A 21,901-nucleotide genomic window follows, 5' to 3' on the forward strand; every position below is an offset into this window, starting at 1 on the left:
GTTTTGGTTAATTTTTGACGCAATATTTTTGGAGAATTTTTTTTCCAATTGATTGTGATATTTTTTGTTTAAACTTTTCTTATTATATATTTTTGGTGTGTATATGTGGCTCAACTTTAGGTATTACCATAGGTGGCTAGTCTCCACTAGGCAACGTCTGGAGACATTTTTGGTTGTCACGACTTGAGAGTGGGAGAGTATTGATTGTACTAGCATCTAATTGGTAGAGGCCAGTGATGCTGCTAAACATCTTACAATGTACACTGTAATATGAATCCCCACAACAAAGAACTATTTGACGTAAAATATAATAGCTGCTGTTGAGAAACCCTGCCATAAACATTTGAAAATAGGGGTTTATCTTTTCAAATATATCTTTTTTTAAAATAGATCTATTAAATCCATCTCATCAATTGTTTTATTCATGTCTTCTCTATTTTTTTCATCTTTGACCTATCAAAGAAAGAGAATGACATACTGAAGTCATTCATTCAATTTAATAAACATATATTGAGATACCCCGGTATGTCAGACCTTATTCTAACTGGGAATACTTAGTAAGTGAAACAGACAAACATTTCTGAATTCATGGAGCTTATATTCTAGTGTGTGGGGTAGGATCAGGAGACATAATAAATTATATGCAAAATATATGATGATAAGTGTTACAAAGCAAAACACAGCAGAAAATAGGGATGGGTTCTGGGATGGGGACATGAATTGTAATTATAAATTGGGTCATGGGGAAGTTATTACTGAGGTCACATTAGAGCAAAGACCTGGAGGAGATGACAGAGAAAGTGATGTGGTATTTAAGAGAAGTATGTTTCAGGCAAAGGAGACAGAAATGCTAAGCCTTTGATGTGGGTTGGTGCTTGGTATGTTCTAGGAAGAAGAGGAAGCCAGTGTGGCTGAAGAAAAGGAACGAAGAGGGGAAGTGGTGGGGAAAAGCTCAGAGGGCTGATGGTGCTGCGCTGGTGTTCAGATCATTTAGGGTGGAGGAGGCCATTGTGAGAACTGTGGCATTTGCTTCTATGTGAGATAAGAAACCACTGGAGGGTTCAGAGTAATATGGTTTTGTATACATTTTGAAAGCCTCACTTTGGCTGTTGTGTTGAGAATAGACCATTGACAGGAGACGGGAGGGCAAGGCTGAAGCAGAGAGGCCAGTAAGGAGGCCACTGCAATAACCCAAAAGAGAGATGATGGTACTTTAATGAGGGAAGTAACAGTGGAGATTGTGAGGACAGATCAAATTCTGGATTGTTGGTAGAGCCACAAGAATTTGCTATATAGGAATGTGTCTGGGCTGTGTGAAGACAGAAAGAGTTAGTGATGACCTCAAGGTTTTTGACCGAAGGAAGTAGAAAGATGGAGTTGCTATCATTTAAAATCTAGTAGACTAGAGCAGGAGCAAGTTTAAGACAGATCAGTTCGATTTTGAATGTGTTGGGTTTGAGATATCCACTAGACTTTTCACTTCAGAAATTGAGTAGGAAGTTGGACACATAAATCCAGAGGTCTGGACTGGATATGTAAATATGTGAGTTGTGAGTATACAAATGAAATTTAAAACCTATGTATAATTTTTTACTCTACTAATATAAAAACTTCCAATAAAAGTATTTGAAACTCAATTTTTCTGATTTCAAAATGAAAATGAAGCCAGGTGTGGTGGCTCATGCCTGTAATCCCAGAACCTTGGGAGGCTGAGGCAGGTGGATCGCTTGAGTCTGGGAGTTCAAGATCAGCCAGGGTAACATGGCAAAACTCTATCTCTACAAAAAATGCAAAAAGTAGCTGGGCGTGGTGACATGCACCTGTGGTCCCAGCTACAAAGGATGCTGAGGCAGGAAGATGGCTTAAGCCTGAGTGGTTGAGGCTGCAGTGAACCATGATCCTGCCACTGCACTCCAGCCTTGATGACAGAGCAAGACCCTGTCAAAAAAAAAAAAAAAAAATTAAAAAATGACAACGTATCTCCCAACTATGCCCTATAATAAATTGGGAAATTGTCTTGCATTTTCTTCAAGATTTATTCCTTGAAAGTTTTTTATTCCTTGAAAGTACCTATGTTTATCCATTTCAGAATTCTTAAATTTTATTAATGTTTTAGTTGTCCAGAATATACGGAGTGTATGTTTAAGAAACTTAAGAGGAAAGGGGCCAGGCACGGTGGCTCACGCCTGTAATCCTAGTACTTTGGAAGGCTGAGGTGGGTGGATCACCTGAGGTCAGGAGTTCAAGACCAGCATGGCCAACATGGTGAAACCCTGTCTCTACTAAAAATACAAAAATTAGCTGGGCGTGCTGGTATGCGCCTGTAATCCCAGCTACTCAGGAGGCTGAGGCAGGAGAATCACTTGAACCTGGGAGGCGGAGGTTGCAGTGAGCTGAGATTGCACCACTGAACTTCAGCCTGGGCAACAGAGTTAGACTCGGTCTCAAAGAGAAAAAAAAACAAAAAGAAACTTACGAGGAAAGGGCATATGAAGGATGCTAGGGTCTCTAAGGGGATCTCCAATACGTAACACTTCTTTTTCTCTCTTTCTCTTCTGAGTTTTGAACAAATTGAAGAAAGACAGATGGGAGATGTTATGGACCTAACTTTTTCCTCCCAAAATTCATATATTGAAGCCCTAAGACCCAATATGACTATATTTGAAGGGAGGGTCTTTTGGGAGATAATTAAGGTTAAATGAAGTCAAAAGGGTGGAGCCTAATCCAACAGGATGGGCGCCCTAATAAGAAGAGGAAGAGACACCAGAGTGCCCTCTCTCTCTCTCTGCATGCACAGAGAAAAGGTCGGGTGAAGGCAGCAAGAAGGTGGCAGCCTGCAAGCGAGGAAAACAGTCCTCACTAGAAACCACCCTGATACCTTGACCTTGAACTGCTAACCTCCAGAACTGTGAGGAAGTAAATTTCTATTGTTTAAGCTGCCTAATGTGTGGTATTTTGTTATGGCAGACAGCAGACTAATACAGAAGATTTTTTTTTAATTGTACTTTTATTTGATAGAAGCCTGGTTGGAGGATGTAGCTTAAAATGAGAACAACTAAGCCTACTGACTGTGCCCTAGGAAAAAGCAGCCCACCCAGTGCAAGGGGTCATGGGCTCACAGCAGGCCTCTCCATGCGGCAGAGCCCTTCTGGGCATCTTGTTCTCAAAAGAAAAAGGTCAGAATGAGATTAGCATAACCTGTTGTTATTCTGAAATTTACCAGTCCCTAGGGTAGAGTGAGTAAATGGGTAGGGAGAGGCCAGAAGAAAACTCAATCCTGATGGGAACCGGGAGAAGGGAAAGAATTCTCCCTCTAAAAACGTGTGTGTTTTCTGAGCTCATGTGTGTAACAGAGGACAAAGTCAAAGGGTTTGGCGCTTCCTGGTGGGCTCCAACTTCTTTTCTTCTTCCAAGGGGAAGGAAACTGCGGGGAGGGCTGGCAGGGTGTTTAAAATCCCTTTAGGGCATAACAGTTTAAATAACTTATTTATAAAGGGTTAGGTACTGAGAAGTATAATACTCGTTCAAATGGTTGTTTATTAGGGCATAAATACTAAGCCATAAGGGCCCCTTAGAGTATACTTGTTTCCATCAGTCATCATTCATATTTCTGTTGTCAGTTAAATCTCATCCTTCTTCCCCTTCTCTTCTCTCCCCTCCTCATATCACTCATTCTTTCCCTCAGTCCCTCTCTCCCACTCCCCATCCTTCTCCTTTGGAGTCAATCTCCTATAAATGTCTTGTTGTTATAAAAAAATCAAGAGGTAGTTTGGGGACTTGACTTTGCCACCCCCAAATCTTCTCAATTCCTATAAGCCACCCCAAGTATTACATGATTTAAATACAATTAGTGTGCTTGCTCTTCGTTTATTCAGGTATCCATCCATTCATTCCATACACGTGGGCTGAGGGCCCACATGTACTGGGTGCTTTTTCCAAATACCGAATATTCCAATAAACAAAATAGGTTAAAAAAAACTGCCTTTGTGAATCTTATACTCTAGTATGGGATGAGGGGACAGATAATACACAAAGTATACAAATTAGATGTGTGTGTTAGAAAGCAAGTCCTATGGCAAAATAGAGCTGCATACGTGAGATTGGGATTGTGGGGGCAGGGGAATTTTAAGTAGGGTGGACAGAGCAGGGTAGGCCTTACTGAGAAGGAGTGTTTTGAATGAAGGCCTGATGGAAGCAAGAAAGACAGTCCCATAGAAAATGAGGGGAAAAGCACTCTAGTCCGAGGCAGATGCAGTGCAAAGGCTCCGAGGTACACACCTACAAAAGAAAGCAAGGAAGGCTAGGCTCAGTGGCTCACACCTGTAATCCCAGCACTTTGGGAGGCCAAGGTGGGTGGATCACTTGAAGTCAGGAGTTTAAGACCAGCCTGGCCAACATGGTGAAACCCTGTCTCTACTAAAATTACAAAATTTAGCTGGGCATGTTGGGAGGCACCAGTAATCCCAGCTACTCAGTCTCAAAAAAAAAAAAAAAAAAAAAAAAAAAAAGGCAAGAAGACCACATGGCTGGCATCAATGAGCAGAAATGACTCAGGGATGACTTGAGAGAGGCATGGAGCAGGGGGCTAGCTCACGTAGGGTCTTGTTCATTGTTCACGTACGGTCTTGTTCAAAAGCCAAAGTAAAAGCCTTTGGCTTTTACTCTAAAGTAAATGGGGACTATTGATTGATGAAATGGGAACCTTTGATTGCTATATCAACACATCATAAAGATAAATCCTCTAAGCCCAGTGACTTTCTCTCTCTCTTTCTCTCTCTCTCTCTCCCCCCACCCCTTTCCCTCTTGCAACCTGATTGCCACCTCTAAGCCTTATTAAATAGATGTGATTAAGCCATCTCTGCTTGGGTTTGAGTCAGTCCATGAGATGCTAGAATGGTCATAACCATGTATGCTGGAAGTTTTTGGTATAATAACCATAATCCAATCTGGTTACTAAATTTGTTTTAAAGTTTACATTTGATACTAAAAAGTTTCCTCAAAATATCTAGGTCTTGGTTTCTTTTTACTAATTTTACCTGGAACAGAGATATTTTATTTACAAACTTAGGTCTTTGACTCACTAATAGGAATAATGGCCTTCTAAAGATAACTATGCCCTAATCCCTGGGACCTGTGAATATGTTATTTTATATGGCAAAAGGGGCTTGCAGATGTGGTTAAGGTTATGACCTTGAGATGGGGAGATTTTTTGAATGGATTTGCTCTAATGAGACGAGTCCTTAAAAGTGGAGAACTTTTTTTACAGGTAGTCAGAGAAAGAGATGACCATAGAAGAAGGGTCAGAGAGATGCAATGTGAGAACGGCTCATGGCTCACATTGTGATTTATACTTCTTTGAAGCTGCTTAGTTATACTCTTTGCCACTTCCAAAGCAGAATTTAATTCCATTATTTGGATTCTTAAACTCTTCACAATTTTTCTTCTTTTTACCAGCAGCTTTTATTTTTAGTTATCTTTCATCCAGATCCATTTTTTATTCATCTGATTAGTTTACACTTCATATAATTTTATAGAGATAATGTTTACTTGAATTTCAGAAAGAATGCAACATAGAAGCCTCTTAAAATTTACGTCTATTTCCTATGGCAGACCCTCTTCAAGAGGTGGGCTTTCCCTTTGCCTCTCAGTTATAATACTCCCACTAGTTTATGGTACACAATACTTTTCTAGGTCCCAATACTACATTATGAGAATAGTATACCACGATCAAGGGAAGTTTATAACAGGAGTACAAAGATGGTTCAATGTTGTTAGGAAATGTATTAACATAATTCACTGCATTAATAGGTTATGGAGAACAACCACATGCCTATTTTCATATATAGTAAAAAAGACTTTGACAAAAAATGGACACCTATCCTGAATAAGAACTATTGGAAAATAGGAATGAATGGTTATTTCTTTAATATAATAATATGCATATTTCAATCCAAAATCTTATATGATGGGGCAATACTGAAAGCATTCACTAAGGCCAGAAACAAGGCAAGGATCCCAACCATCTCCACTACTATTTAACATTGTTAAATAGCAATTAGACTAGGAAAAATTAGAGGCGAAAGAATAGGAAAAAAATAATAAAATGATTTGTACCATGTTGAGTAGCTGGGTTAAAAAAATTGTATTTGCAGATGATAGAATCATATACCTGGAAAACTCTAGAACTGGGGTCAGCAGACTATGACCTGCAGCCCAAATCTGGCCCACTGCTTGCTTTTATAAGTAAAGATATATTGGAACACAGTCATACCCTATCACTTATATATTGACTATGACTGCTTTTGTGCATAAATGACAGAGTGAATAATTGTGACAGAGACTCCTTAGCACTCAAAGCTGAAAATATGTTCTATCTAGCCTATTATATAAAAAGTTTGTCAACCCCAACCTAGAAGAGAAATGATAAAAATAATTCAAATAATAACAAAATCCAGCAAGGTATCAGGATATAAAATTAATGTGCAAAAATCAAGCTCTCATATATTCAAATAATGACCAGGTAGGAGATATAATGAATGAGACAACTTTTATAATAGCAATGAAAATGATAACACACATAGGAATAAACTTAACAAAGAATTTTCAAAACCTATATGAAGAAAACTATTTAAGACTTGTGAAAGACAGAACAGAAGAACTGAACAATTGAAAAGATGTCTCTTATTCTTGGTTAGGATGTCTCAACATTATTTAGTCATAAGTTATAAATCTAATGAGATCTCAATACAAATGCTAGTAAGCTTTTTAATATAGCTAGACAAGTTGATTCTAAGTTCTATATGGAAAAGTAAACACATAAGAATAACTAGGAATACACTTAAGAGAGGCGGTCACCAGATGTTACAACATATTACAAAACATCTTTAAGTACAACAGTATGATACTGGAGCATAAACAGATTAATGGAATAGAACAGAAAATCCAGAAATAAATCCAACTTTATATAAAAATCTAATATATGATAAAAGTGGTCTCTCAAATCACTGGAACAAAAATTGTATTTTTAGTAAACAGTGTTGGGACTACTAGTTTGTTGTATATTTTTCTGAAAAATATAAAATTAGGCACATCCCACAGACCTTACTCAAGAATAAACTCCAGCCTGGGCACGGTGGCTCATGCCTGTAATCCCAGCACTTTGGGAGGCCGAGGCGGGTGGATCACTTGAAGTCAGGAGTTCAAGACCAGCCTGGCCAACAAGGTGAAACCCTGTTTTTACCTAAAAAAAAAAAAAACTAGCTGGGCATCTGTGGAAAGCATCTGTAATCCCAGCTACTAGGGAGGCTGAGGCAAGAGAATCGCTTGAATCCAGGAGGCAGAGGTTGCAGTAAGCAGGGATAGTGCCACTGCACTCCAGCCTGGATGACAAAGCAAGACTTCATCTCAAAAAATAAATAAATAAATAAACTCCAAATGAATTATATATATAAATTTGAAAAATAGAACCATATAATAACTAGAAGAAAACCTGGGTGAATTCCTCTTTAACCTCAGTATAAGAAATTTAGCTTTCTAAGTACAGCAGAAGAGATTGGTAAACCCTTTTTGAGGTAACAAAAAAAAAAGATTGATAAACCTGACTACACAAAACCACCAAACTTTTATATGGGAAAAAACAACCTAAACAAAGTCAAAGGCAAATGACAAACTGGGAAAAAAGTCTTCACTATATATATTAAAGTAAAAAGATCTAATATATTATTTATAAAGAACTCTTAAAAATTGAAAAAAATAGTACCAAAAATCCCATAGAAAAGTGGGAAACAGGTACAAAGAGATACTTTTTAAATTAAGAGATGTTAAAAGTGGTCCTTAAACATAAAAATATACTTAATTCACTTATAAAAAAAGAATTGCGAATTAAAACTTCATTGAGATATGTCTTATCCATCAAATTGACAAAAATTCACAAGCTTAGCAAGGCTATGAGGAAAGGTACACTTATACATTGATAGTAGGAATGCAAAATTGTACAATGGTACCTATGAGGAGAATGTAGCAATATTTAAAAAGAGGACATGTGTACACATCTACTCTTTGACCTAGTGACCTCACCTCTAGAAATTTATACTGGAAATATACCTCCACCTATAATAAATAGATATGCACAAAGTTGCTCATTGCAAAGTTGTATGTAATTGGAAAATATTGAAGAATGATTGAATAGACTATGAAAATACTATGAAGTACTATGCAACCTTAAAGAGGAATGAGGATGAAGATCTTTATGATTGAATGTGGGCTGATTTCCAGCAGATATGATAAAATATAAAAACTAACTGCAAAAGAATATATGTAATATGCTACCTTTTGTGCAAAAGCAAAGCTAAGAAAACATATACATTCATTTATATTAATATAAACATATACATATATACATACATACATGCATTATTACACAAGAAACAGAGGAAGAAAAAAACCAGAAAATACTGAGGTTGGATACTTACAAGGCAGGATGGTAGAGTGGGGATGGGGATAATGGAGAGGAAGAAAGACAAGAAAGAATGACAGTTCTTTGAGTATACCTTTTCATACAGTTTTGACTTTGAAAGTACAATCGTGCCGCATAATGACATTTCAATCAATGCATACATAATGATCTCATAAGTTTATAATGAAGCTGAAAAACTGCTATTACCTAACGATATTATAGCTGTTGTAACATAGTACTGCAGTTATTTTTTATAAATGTAATGTAGCCTAGATATACAGTGCTTATAAACTCTACAGTAGTGTACAGTAGTGTCTTAGGCCTTCACATTCACTCACCACTTACTCACTGACTTGCCCAAAGCAATTTCCTGTCCTGCAAGCTCAATTCATGGTCTCACTATGTTTCTCAGGCTGGTCTGGAACCCTTGGCCTCAAGCAATTTTCCTGAATCAGCCCAACAAATTACTGGGATTATAGATATGAGCCACTCTGCGTGGTCCCAATTATCTTGTATATCATATTTTTTTACTATACCTTTTCTATGTTTAGATACACAAATACCACTGTGTTACAGTTGCTTCCAATACTCAATACGGTAACATGCTGTACAGGTTTGTAGCCTAAGAACAATGGATTATGCCATATAGCCTAGGTGTATAGTAGATTATACCACCTAGGTGTGTGTAAGTATATGCTATGATGTTTGCACAATGATGAAATCACTTAAAGACCCGTTTCTCAGAATGTATCTCTGTCATTAAGGGATGCATGACTGTATGTTACTAGCCTACATATTTTAAAAAATCAAATCAATCAATAAGAATGGGAAGAGGTGGAACAATATGGCCATATAGAAGCCTCCACCAATTGTCCTCCCCACGGGGACACCAAATTGAACGACTATCCACACAGAAAAGCATAAGAACCAAAAACAACAACAAAAAGAACCAAAACCCAGGTGAGCAATCATAGAACCTGATTCTAATTTCATATCACTGAAAGAGGCACTGAAAAGGGTAGGAACGACAGCCGCAAATTGCTAATGCCACCTCTTCCCCATCCCTTGGCAGCATTTGCATGGTGCAGAGAGAGGGTCTGTGCACCAGGGGAGAAAGAGTGCAGTGGTTGTGGGGCATTGTATTTCAATTTAGTGCTGCCCTGTCTCAGCAGAAAGCAACACAAGGCAGAACTCAGCTGGCACCCATGGAGGAAGCATTTAGACCACCGCTAGCCAAAGGGGAGTCTCCCATCCCAATGTTCGGAACCTGAGTTCCAGCAAGTCTCACCACTGTGGGCTAAAGTGCTCTGGGGTCCTAAATAAACTTGAAAGGCAATGTAGGCCATAAGGACTGCAATTCCCAGTTAAGTGTTGGTGCTGTGCTGGATCTGGAGCCAGTGGACTTGGAGGGCACACGAACTAGTAAGACAACAGTGGAGGCAGCCAAGAGGGTGCTTGCTCCACCCTTTCCCTAATTGCAGGCACTGCAGCTCACAGTTTCGGGGGAGACTCCTTCCCTCTGCTTGAGAAGAAGAGAGGGAAGAGTGAAAAGGAGTTTGTCTTGCAACTTGGATATCACCTCAGCCACAGTAGGATAGAGCACTAGGTAGAGTCCTGAGGCCCCCATTCCAGGCCCTAGCTGCCAGGTGACATTTCTAGACACACTTGGGCTGAAAGGGAACCTGCTACCTTGAAGGGAAGGACCCAGGCCTGGCAGGATTATCTGCTTACTAGGGAGCCCTTGGGCTCTGAATAATCAGCAGTGGTACCCAGGCGGTACTTGCTGTGGACCTTGGGCAAGATTCAGAGAGGTACTGGCTTCAGGTGTGAAACTGTACATTCCTAGCTATGGTGGCTCTGAGGAGGGACCCCTTCTGTGGAGAAAAGGAGAGGTAAGAGTAAAGGAGAATTTGTCTTGCAGCATAGGTACCAGCTGGGCCACAGTTGGATAGAGCACCAAGTGGGCTCTTGGGGTGCCCAATTCTAGCCCTTAGCTCTTGGACAGCATTTCTAGACCTGCCCTGGGCCAAATGGAAGCTCACTGCCCTCAAGGGAGAGTCCTTGGCCTTGCAGCATTTATCATAAGCTGGCTAAAGAGCTCTTGGACCTTGAATGAACTTTGGTGGTAGCTAGGCAGTACTTGCCATGGGCCTGGAATAGTAGTGACCACAGGGAGAGACTCTTCTGCTTGTGAAAGAAGAGGAAAGACATTCTCTTGTGGCTTGGGTGCCAACTCAGCCGTAGTAGAATAGAGCACCAGGTAGATTCCTAAGGTTCCCAACTTCAGGCCCTGGCTCTGGGATGGCATCTCTGGATCCACCTGGGAGCAGGGGAAACTGACTGCACAAAAAGGAAGGACACAAGCCTGGCTGGCGTCATCACCTGCTGATTGTAGAGTCTTAGGGCCTTGAATGAACATAGGTGATGACCAGGTAGTGGTTACTATAAGCCTTGGGTGATATATGCTGGCTGCAGGTCTGACCCAGCACAGTCCCAGTGGTGGTGGACCACAGGGGTGCTTGTGTCATTCCTCCCCCAGTTCCAGGCAGCTCAGCACATGCACACACAGAGAGAGAGAGAGAGACTCCATTTGTTGTTTGGGAGAGAGGAGGGAAAGAGCACAAGAGTCTCTGCCTGGTAATCCAGAGAATTCTTCCAGACCTTATCCAAGACCACCAAGGTGGTGCCTCTATAAATCTATAAGAGCCACAGCATTATTGGGCTTGGGGTGCCCCCTGAGGCATATATGGATACAGTGCCCCCTGAGGGGCACTTATATCTCACTTAGATCACAACAGTCACTTCCCTTTGAATAATTGGAAAGCCTTCCCAAGAAGGACAGGAACAAAAAAGCCCAGACTGTGAAGAGTATAAAAAATGCCTAACTCTCCAATGTCCAGAAACTGATGAACATGCACAACCATCAAGACCATCCAGGAAAATATGACCTCACTTAACAAACCAAATAAGGCACCAGTGACCGATCCTGAAGAGACAGAGAAGTGTAATCTTTCAGACAGAGAATTCAAAATGACTGTTTTAAGGAAGCTCAATGAAATTTACGATAACACAGGGAAGGAGTTCAGAATCCTATCAGAAAAGTTTAACATTGAAAATAATTTAAAAGAATAAGGCAGAAATTCTGTTTTATTTTTATTTTATTTTTATTTTTTATTATACTTTAGGTTTTAGGGTACATGTGCACAATGTGCAGGTTTGTTACATATGTATCCATGTGCCATGTTGATTTCCTGCACCCATTAACTCGTCATTTAGCATTAGGTATATCTCCTAATGCTGTCCCTCCCTCCTCCCCCAACCCCACAACAGTCCCCAGAGTGTGATGTTCCCCTTCCTGTGTCCATGAGTTCTCATTGTTCAATTCCCACCTATGAGTGAGAACATGCAGTGTTTGGTTTTTTGTCCTTGAGATAGTTTACTGAGAATGATGTTTTCCAATTTCATCCATGTCCCTACAAAGGACATGAACTCATCATTTTTTATGGCTGCATAGTATTCCATGGTGTATATGTGCCACATTTTCTTAATCCAGTCTATCGTTGTTGGACATTTGGGTTGGTTCCAAGTCTTTGCTATTGTGAATAGTGCCGCAATAAACATACGTGTGCATGTGTCTTTATAGCAGCATGATTTATAGTCCTTTGGGTATATACCCAGTAATGGGATGGCTGGTTCAAATGGTATTTCTAGTTCTAGATCCCTGAGGAATCGTCACACTGACTTCCACTAATGGTTGAACTTGTTTACAGTCCCACCAACAGTGTAAAAGTGTTCCTATTTCTCCACATCCTCTCCAGCACCTGTTGTTTCCTGATTTTTTAATGATGGCCATTCTAACTGGTGTGAGATGGTGTCTCACTGTGGTTTTGATTTGCATTTCTCTGATGGCCAGTGATGATGAGCATTTCTTCATGTGTTTTTTGGCTGCATAAAGGTCTTCTTTTGAGAAGTGTCTGTTCATTTCCTTTGCCCACTTTTTGATGGGGTTGTTTTTTTCTCGTAAATTTGTTTGAGTTCATTGTAGATTCTGGATATTAGCCCTTTGTCAGATGAGTAGGTTGCAAAAATTTTCTCCCATTCTGTAGGTTGCCTGTTCACTCTGATGGTAGTTTCTTTTGCTGTGCAGAAGCTCTTTAGTTTAATGAGATCCCATTTGTCAATTTTGGCTTTTGTTGCCATTGCTTTTGGTGTTTTAGACATGAAGTCCTTAAAATTGAAAAATGCAGTTGACATCCTGAAGAATGTGTAAGTCTCTTAACAGCAGAATTGATCAAATAGAAGAAAGAATTACTGAGCTTGAAGATAGGCTATTTGAAAATATGCCGTCAGATGAGACAAAATAAAAACTAAAAAAGAATGAAGCACTCCTGCAAGGTCTAAAACATAGCCTCAAATGGGCAAACCTAAGAATTATTGGCCTTAAAGATGAGGTAGAGAGATAGATAGGGGTGGAAAGTTTATTCAAAGGGATAATAACAGATAATTTCTCAAACCTAGAGACAAATATCAATATTCAAGTATAAGAAGGTTATAGAACACCAAGCAGACTTAACCCAAATAAGACTACCTCAAGACATTTAATAATCAAACTCCCAAAAAACCAACAATAAAGAATTGTATAAGAAGAAAGATAAAAGAAACACATAACCTATAATGGAGCTCCAATACGTTTGGCAGCAGACTGTTCAGTAGAGACCTTATAGGTCAAGACAGGATAGTAGCATGACCTATTTAAAGTGCTGGAAAAAAACCCTTTAATCCTAGAATAGTATATCCAGCAAAAATATCCTTCAAACATAAAGGAGAATGACTTTCCCAGACATGCAAAAGACTTGTCCTACAAAAATGCTAAATGGAGTTCTGCAATCTGAAAGAAAAAGACATTGATGGGCAATAAGAAATCATCTGAAGGCACAAAGCTCACTGGTATTAGTATATGCTAGTATACAGAATATTATAACACTGTAATTATGGTGGGTAAATTACCCTTATCTTGAGTAGAAGGACTAAAACATGAACCAACAAAAAATAATAATTACGACAACTTTTCAAGACATAGGCATGCAAATAGAAACAACAAAAAGTTAAAAAGCAGGGGTACAAAGTTAAAGTGTAGAGTTTTTATTAGTTTTCTCTTTGCTTATTTCTTTATGCAATCAGTATTGTCATCAGTTTAAAATAATAGGTTATATTATTTGCAAGCCTCATGGTAACCTCAAATTAAAAAAACATACAATAGATACACAAAAAATAAAAAGTAAGAAATTAAAACATACCAGCAGAGATAATCACCTTCACTAAAAGGAAGATAAGAAGAGAGGAAAGAAGAAAGAGAAGACAACAAAACAACCAGAAAACAAATAACAAAAAGAAAGGAGCAAGTTATTACTTATCAATAATAACATTGAATGTAAATGGACTAAATTCTCCAATAAAAAGACAGAGTGACTGAATGAAAAGAAAAAAAAAGCTCCAACAATTTGTTGCCTACAAGAAACACACTTTACCTATAAAACATACATAGATTGAAAATGAAGGAATGGAAGAAGATATTCCATGCAAATAGAAACCAAAAAACCAGCAGTAGTAGCTATACTTATATCAGACAAAATAGATTTTAAGACAAAAACTATAAAAAGAGACAGTGGAAGTTATTATATAATCACAACGAGGTCAATTCAGCAAGAGGATATAGCAATTGTAAATGTATATATATGCACCCAACACTGAAGCACCCAGATATGTAAAGCAAATATTACTAGAATTAAGGGGAGAGAGATAGACCCCAATACAATAATAGCTGGAGGCCGGGTATGGTGGCTCATGCCTGTAATCTCAGCATTTTGGGAGGCCAAGGCACGTGGATCACTTGAGGCCAGAAGTTTGAGACCAGCTTGGCCAACATGGCAAATCCCTGGGTCTACAAAAATACAAAAAGTAGCCAAGCGTGGTGGTGCACACCTGTAGTCCCAGCTATTGAGGAGGCTGTGGTATAAGAATTGCTTGAAACCGGGAGGCAGAAATTGCAGTGAGTTGAGATCACACTACTGCACTCCAGCCTGGGCAACAGAGCAAGACTTTGTCTCAAAACAATAATAATAATAATAATAATAATAGTAGCTGGAGACTTCAACCCCTCACTTTCATCATTGGACAGATCATCCATATAGAAAATCAGCAAAGAATCATTGCATTTAATCTGCACTGTAGATCAAATGAACCTAACAGATATTTACAGGACATTTCATTCAATGGCTCTAGAATACACATTCCTCTCCTCAGTGCATGGATCATTCTGAAGGACAAGACGATATGTTAGGCCACAAAACACATCTTACATTTTTTAAATTTAAATTATATCAAATGTTTTATCTGACCGCAACGGCATAAAACTAGAAATCAGTAACAGAAGGAACTTTGGAAACTATGCAAACACATGGAAATTAAACAATGTATTCCCAAATGACCAGTGGGTTAATGAAGAAATTAAGAAGGAAATTAAAAATTTCTTGAAACAAATGATAATAGAAACACAACATACCAAAACCAATGGCATGCAATGAAAGCAGTACTAAGAGGAAAGTTTTTAGCAATAAGCACCTATATCGAAAAAGTAGAAAAACTTCAAATAAACAACCTAACAATGCATCTTAAAGAACTAGAAAATCGAGAGGAAACCAAACTCAATCTTAGTAGAAGAAAAGACATAATACAGTCTAGAACAGAAATAAAAAAACTGAAGTGAAGAAAAGAATATGAAAGATCAATGAGACAAAAAAAGGTGTTCTGAAAAGATAAACAAAATTCACAAACCTTTTGTGAGACAAAGAAAAAAAAGACCCAAATAAGTAAAATCAGAGATGTCAAAGGAGACATTAAAACTGATGCTGCAGAAATTCAAAGGATCATTGAGTTTAGAGGCTATTATGAGCAACTATATGCCAATAAATTGGAAAACCTAGAAGAAATGGATAAGTTTCTAGACACATGCAACCTACCAAGATGAAGAAATACAAAAACATAAACAGACCAATAACAAGTAAGGAGATTGAAGTCATAATAAAAAGTCTCCCAGAAAGGAAAAGTCCAGGACCTGATGGCTTCACTGCTGAATTTTACCAAACATTTAAAGAATAATTAATACCAATTCTAGTCAAACTATTCTGAAAAATAGAGGAGGTTAGATATTTTCAAACTTAGTATTACCCTGACACCAAAATCAAACAAAGACACATGAAAGAAAGAAAGAGAGAGAGAGAGAGAGAGAGAGAGAGAGGAAAGAAAGAAAAGAAAAAGAAAGAAAAGGGGAGGGGAGACAGGAAGACAGGAAGGAAAAAGGGCCAGGTGTGGTGGCTCACGCCTGTAATCCCAGCACTTTGGGAGGCCAAGGCAGGTGGATCACCTGAGGTCAGGAGTTTGAGACCAGCCTGGCTAATATGGTGAAACCCTGTCTCTACTAAAAATACAAAAATTAGCTGGGCGTGGTGGCACACACCTATAATGCTAGTTACTTGGGAGAATTGCTTAAAATTGGGAGGTGGTCGTGCCACTGCACTCTAGCCTGGGTGACAGAGAGATTCCATCTCAAAACAACAACAACAACAACAAAAACCATATGATCATTTCAACTGATGCTGAGAAAGAATTTTATAAAATTCAACATCCCTTCATGGTGAAAGCCCTCAGAAAAGTGGGCATAGAAAGAATATACCTCAACATAATCAAAGCCATATATGACAGACCAACAGATAGTATCATATAGAACAGGGAAACATTGAAAGCCTTTTCTCTAAGATCTGGAACACGACAAGAATGTCCACTTTAACCATTGTTATTCAGCATAGTACTGGAAGTTCTAGCTAGAGCAATCCAACAACAACAAAAAAGAAAGGGCATTCAAATTGGAAAGGAAGAAGTCAAATCATCCTTTTTGCAGATAATATGATCTTATATTTGGAAAAACCTAAAGACACAATGAAAAGACTATTAGAACTGATAGATACAGTAAAGTTGCAGGATATAAAATCAACATACAAAATCAGTAGTGCTTACATATGCTAACAGCAAACAATCTGAAAAGATATCAAGAAAATAATCCCATTTACAATAGCTACAAATACAATTAAATACCTAGAAATTAACCAAAGAAATTAAAGATCTCTACGGTGAAAACTGTAAAACATTGATGAAAGAAATTGAGGAGTGCACACACACACACAAAAGGAAAGATTCCATGTTCATGGATTGGAAGAATCAATATTGTTAAAATGTCCAAACTACCCTAAGTAATCTACAGACTCAATGCAATCCCTTTCAAAATACCAATGGCATTCCTCACAGAAATGGAAAAGATAATCCTAAAATTTATATGGAACCACAAAAGACCCAGAATAGCCAAAGCTATCCTGAATAAAAAGAACAAAACTGGAGGAATCACTTTCCCTGACTTCAAATTATACTACAGAGCTCAGGTAACCAAAGCAGCATGGTACTGACATAAAAATAGACACATAAAAACAGAACAGAATAGAGAACCCAGAAACAAATACATACATCTACATTGAACTCATTTTCGACAAAGATGCCAAGAACACACATTAGGGAAAGGACCATCTCATCAATCAGTGGTGCTGGGAAAACTGTATATTCATAAGCAGAAGAATAAAACTAGACTCTTCTCTCTTGCCATATACACAAATCAAAATTGATTAAAGACTTAAATCTAAGACCTCAAACTATGAAACCACTAAAATAAAACATTGGGAAAACTTTCCAGGACATTGGTCTGAGCAAAGATTTCTTGAGTAATACCCCACAAGCACAGGCAACCAAAGCAAAAATGGACAAATAGGATCAATCACATCAAGTTAAAAAGCTTCTGCACAGCAAAGGAAATAATCAACAAAATGAAGTAACAATCCACAGAATGGGAGAAAATATTTGCAAACTATCCATCCAACAATGGATTAATAAACAAGATATATAAGAAGTTCAAACAACTCCATAGGAAAAAATCTAATAATCTGATTAAAACATGGGCAAAAGATCTGAATAGACATTTCTCAAAAGAAGGCATACAAATGGCAAACAGGTATATGGAAAAGTGCTGAACATCATTGATCATAAGAAAAATACAAATCAAAACTGCAGTGAGATATCATCTCGCCCCAGTTAAAATGGCTTACATCCAAAATGCATGCAGTAATGAATGCTGGCGAGAATTTGGAGAAAAGGGAACCCTCGTATACTGTTGGTGGGAATGAAAATTAGCACACTCACTATGGTAAACAGTATAGAGCTTCCTCAAAAAAACAAAAATTGAACCACTATATGATCCAGCAATCCCACTGCAAAGTATATACCCAAGAGAAGGAAAATCAGTATATCAAAGAGATATCTGCACTTCCACGTTTATTGCAGCACTATTCACAATAGCCAAGACGTGGAATCAACCTAAGTATCCATCAATAGATGAATGGATAAAGAAAATGTGGCCAGTAGCGGTGGCTCACGCCTGTAATCCCAGCACTTTGGGAGGCTGAGGCTGGTGGATCACGAGGTCAGGAGTTCAAGACCAGCCTGGCCAACATGGGGAACCCCCGTCTCTACTAAAAATAAAAAAAATAAGCCAGGCGCAGTGGCGGGCACCTGTAATCCCAGCTACCTGGGAGGCTAGGGCAGCAGAATGACTTGAACCTGGGAGGTGGAGATTGCAGTGAGCTGACATCATGCCACTGCACTCTAGCCTGGGCAACAGCAAGATTCTGTCTCAAAAAAATAATGTGGTACAGATACACATTGGAGTACTATTCACCCATGAAATGGCCATGTCATTTGCAACAATATGGATGAAGTGGAGGTCATTATGTTAAGTAAAATAAAGCAGCCACATTTTGGAGATAGAGAGTAGTATGCTGGTCACCAGAGGTTGGGGAGGGTAGTCTGAGGGGAGAGGAGTGGGGATGGCTAATGGATACAAAAATATAATTAGATAGAATGAATAAGATCTAGTATTTGATAGCACAACAGGGTGACTACTGTCAACAGTAATTTAATTGTACATTTAAAAATAACTAAAAGTATAATTGGATTGTTTGTAGCACAAAGGAAGGATACATGCTTCAGGTGATGGATACCTCATTTATCCTGATGTGATTATTATGTATCGTATGCCTGTATCAGAATATCTCAAATACCCCATAAGTACATACACCTACATGTGCCTGCAAAAATTAAAAATTAAAAAAATCAGTAAGAATTAGGAGGCAAAACCTGACTAAATCTGAAAGAAAATGGAAGCAAATTAATCTAAGTGCATTTTTTTTATGGTTACTATAACCATACTGAAGAGGGAGGACAAAGAAGAAAGAACAAATCCAAGTAACTTATGAACAGTTTTTAATTATATAATCCTTGTTCTGGACCAGAGTGGGATGTGGGGAGGGGATGCAGAAGGGGGAAGAAGTATGAGCAAATTCTGAACTTTTTTTGGTAGGTTAATTTTTAGTACTGTTACACAGGAAACAATTTTGAAACTCTTTTAGATTAATATAGAACTGAGCAAATGAGTACATTGTCGATGTGCTAAGAGTTAGGATTCTCGCTGTGAAAGAAGGAACATACAAATATGGAATGGGGTAAGGCAAGGAAGAATGCTGTAGGGATGGGGTAGAATTTGAGGTATCGATGTGAACTCATCATTCCTAAAACGTGTGTATGTGTATGTGCATGTATATATGTATGTGTTTATATTTGTGTGTTATGTTATGTGTGTATCTGCATATATGCATTTTCTCCCTCTGTGGAATATGTTAGAAGCAAAGTTAATCTTGATCTTTAATACCATTTTCCACTAAAAGGCATCAGAGTTCCTTGGAGAAGTGGTTGACTCTACTACCCTGTGGCAGGGTAGTTATAAGATAAACCTGGAACCATTTGTTATGCCAGACAGTGGGAAAATGTTTTTCTAAAGATGGGGGCATATTATGAGGACACAGGACAGGAAAAAGCTTGAAAGGGCTCTGCCTGTTCAAATCTGGAAGTATTTGAGCATAAAATAATTAAGAATATGAATGAATTATAAACTCCTGGGGGAGAAATTCACGATCTGAAGAATTCATGAGCCCATACTCATAATAGGTAAATTAATGAAGGAGGTGAGCGGGAACTCGCTTACTGTAGAATGCTGAGGACCAACTGGTAATTGTGGAGAGAGTGTTGGAGCTGAACAATCATCATTTGCAGCCATCATAGTAAAGATTGGTTTGGACAAGAATCATCAGTGGATGCTAAATCTAGGACAAATTTTAGGTGAGGAGCAGACCACGTGTTAATTGTAAGAAAAAAAATCATGTAAATCTACACAAAAGAAATTGGGCAACACCTTGACAGAGTGATCAAAATTTATATCACCCAAGAGAGACAGATGAAAATTGTGTGTCCCAAGATAGGACACCCTGATACCACCTATGCTATATTCCAGCTGAGAATGTGTAACTTCAAACTAATGAAAAGAAACATCAGACAAGCACTAAACAAGGAAAATTAGAGTTTAAAAAAAGACGGGAGGGAGGACTTGTATTCCTTGGCTCGTGGTCCCCTTTGCATCTTCAAAGACAGCACTCATTCTCACCTCTGTTTCCATCCTCAGGTCTCCTTCTCTCCCCCTCTCTCTCTGACTCTCCTGTCTCTTTCTCATAAGGCTCCTTGTGATTACACTGGGCCCACCTGGATAATCCAGGATAATTAATCTTCCTTTCTCAAAATCCTTAACTTTGTCACATCTGCAAAGTCCTCTTTGCCATATAAGGTAATACATTAACAGGTTCTGGGGATTAGGACGTGAACATTTTTGGGAGGCCATTCTGCCTACATTGGACTATAATTCAAAAATGTCAATATCATGAAAGACAAAGCCTAGAGAGCATGAGAGGTTACAGAAATATGACAACTAAATGCAATACCTGATTTTGATTCGATCTTTTTGTGGAGCAGTGGAAATGCTATGAAGAATATGCATTAGTATATTAATTGACATAATTGGAACATGGATGGTATGATTAGATAAATGTATCAATATAAATTTATGAAGTTGATACATGTCCTGAAGTTGTATAAGAGCATATCTTTATTCTTAGGAAGAGTACACTGGAGTATTTAGGAATTGAGAGCCGTGATGTATGTAACTTTCAAATGGTTCAGAAAAAAATTATGTGTACACGTACACAGAAAGGAAGAGCAAGAGAACAGATGATGAAGTAAATGAATACAAGTTTAAAAGTCAGTTTTATCTACAGAACAAAAAAGTGTATCTGGAAAAGTAAAAGGTGTTTGTTATGCTATTTTTATTTTTGAAATTTTTTGTGAGTTTGAAATTATTTACAAATAAAAAGATTTTTTTTAAAATTGTGTATTCAAACTTCTACATAGCCCTGAACTTTGGACAACATCCCTAATGTGATAGATGGCCACCCCGTCTTGGGCATCCAGTCTAGAGATGTGGATGTCTCTAAGGAAAAGGGTACTCAGTATCTTATTAGGCAGCCTGTTCAATCGCTAATTTTAGGAGTTTGAAATTTCTCTACGGGTTGAAAAAATGAAATCAATTGGTTGGTGACTTTTACCCATTGATTCTCACCCTGGCTTCTGGTGAAATACAGAATACGTTTTCTTTCTTTTCGAATATTTGAGAACAGCTGCTATATCTTTGTAATAATTTATTTTGCAGGCTAAAAGTTTCTTGTCAGTAGATGCTTCTGGGTCCATCTGTAAACCTCCTCACTAGGATGCACTTCTATTTGTCAGCGCTGCTCTTAGAACACGGTATCCATGAGAACACAACACTCCAGCTGTGTTCACGCCAGTGAGGACAGCAGTGGGCCCATCCATTTAGTTTGATTTGTTCCTTCCTCCTCTTCCAACCACACTCTTCCTAGGTCACCACAACGGCCTCTACAGGGTAAAGCCATGTTAATGTTATACGTTGATTTTATGACTAAATCAATGCATTGTGGTTTTAGTGCAGCCCAGATGAGTCCCCGAGGATCAGCGTTACCACAGCTACCTAGTAAAAGGAAATCCTGGAATGAGCCTCATTACTGCTGTAATGTAATGTGCTCTAAGCAATTGCCCTTCCACCTTTCCCCTTCCCAAACAGCCAGGGCAAGAGGCCCGAGTTCTTGGCTGTAACTGATAAACAGTATGATGAGAACAGTTTGTTTAATTCTCGTTAATGAGTTGGCTGCAGTAAATTCCCAGCAACTAAGGACTGAGAACCTCAGAGGCAGGGTTATAGCATCCTTCAATGGGAAGTTTTAGGGCTGCTCTGTCCAGCTTCTAAAGTGTGAAGCAAAGATGTGTGGGAGACTGACCGAGGGTCACAGCTCATGTCTGATAGCAATATAGACAACTCTGGAACTTGGGTCC

The sequence above is a fragment of the Symphalangus syndactylus genome, chromosome 8 (genome assembly GCF_028878055.3).
Source record: "Symphalangus syndactylus isolate Jambi chromosome 8, NHGRI_mSymSyn1-v2.1_pri, whole genome shotgun sequence".
In the NCBI taxonomy this organism is placed as follows: Eukaryota; Metazoa; Chordata; class Mammalia; order Primates; family Hylobatidae; genus Symphalangus; species Symphalangus syndactylus.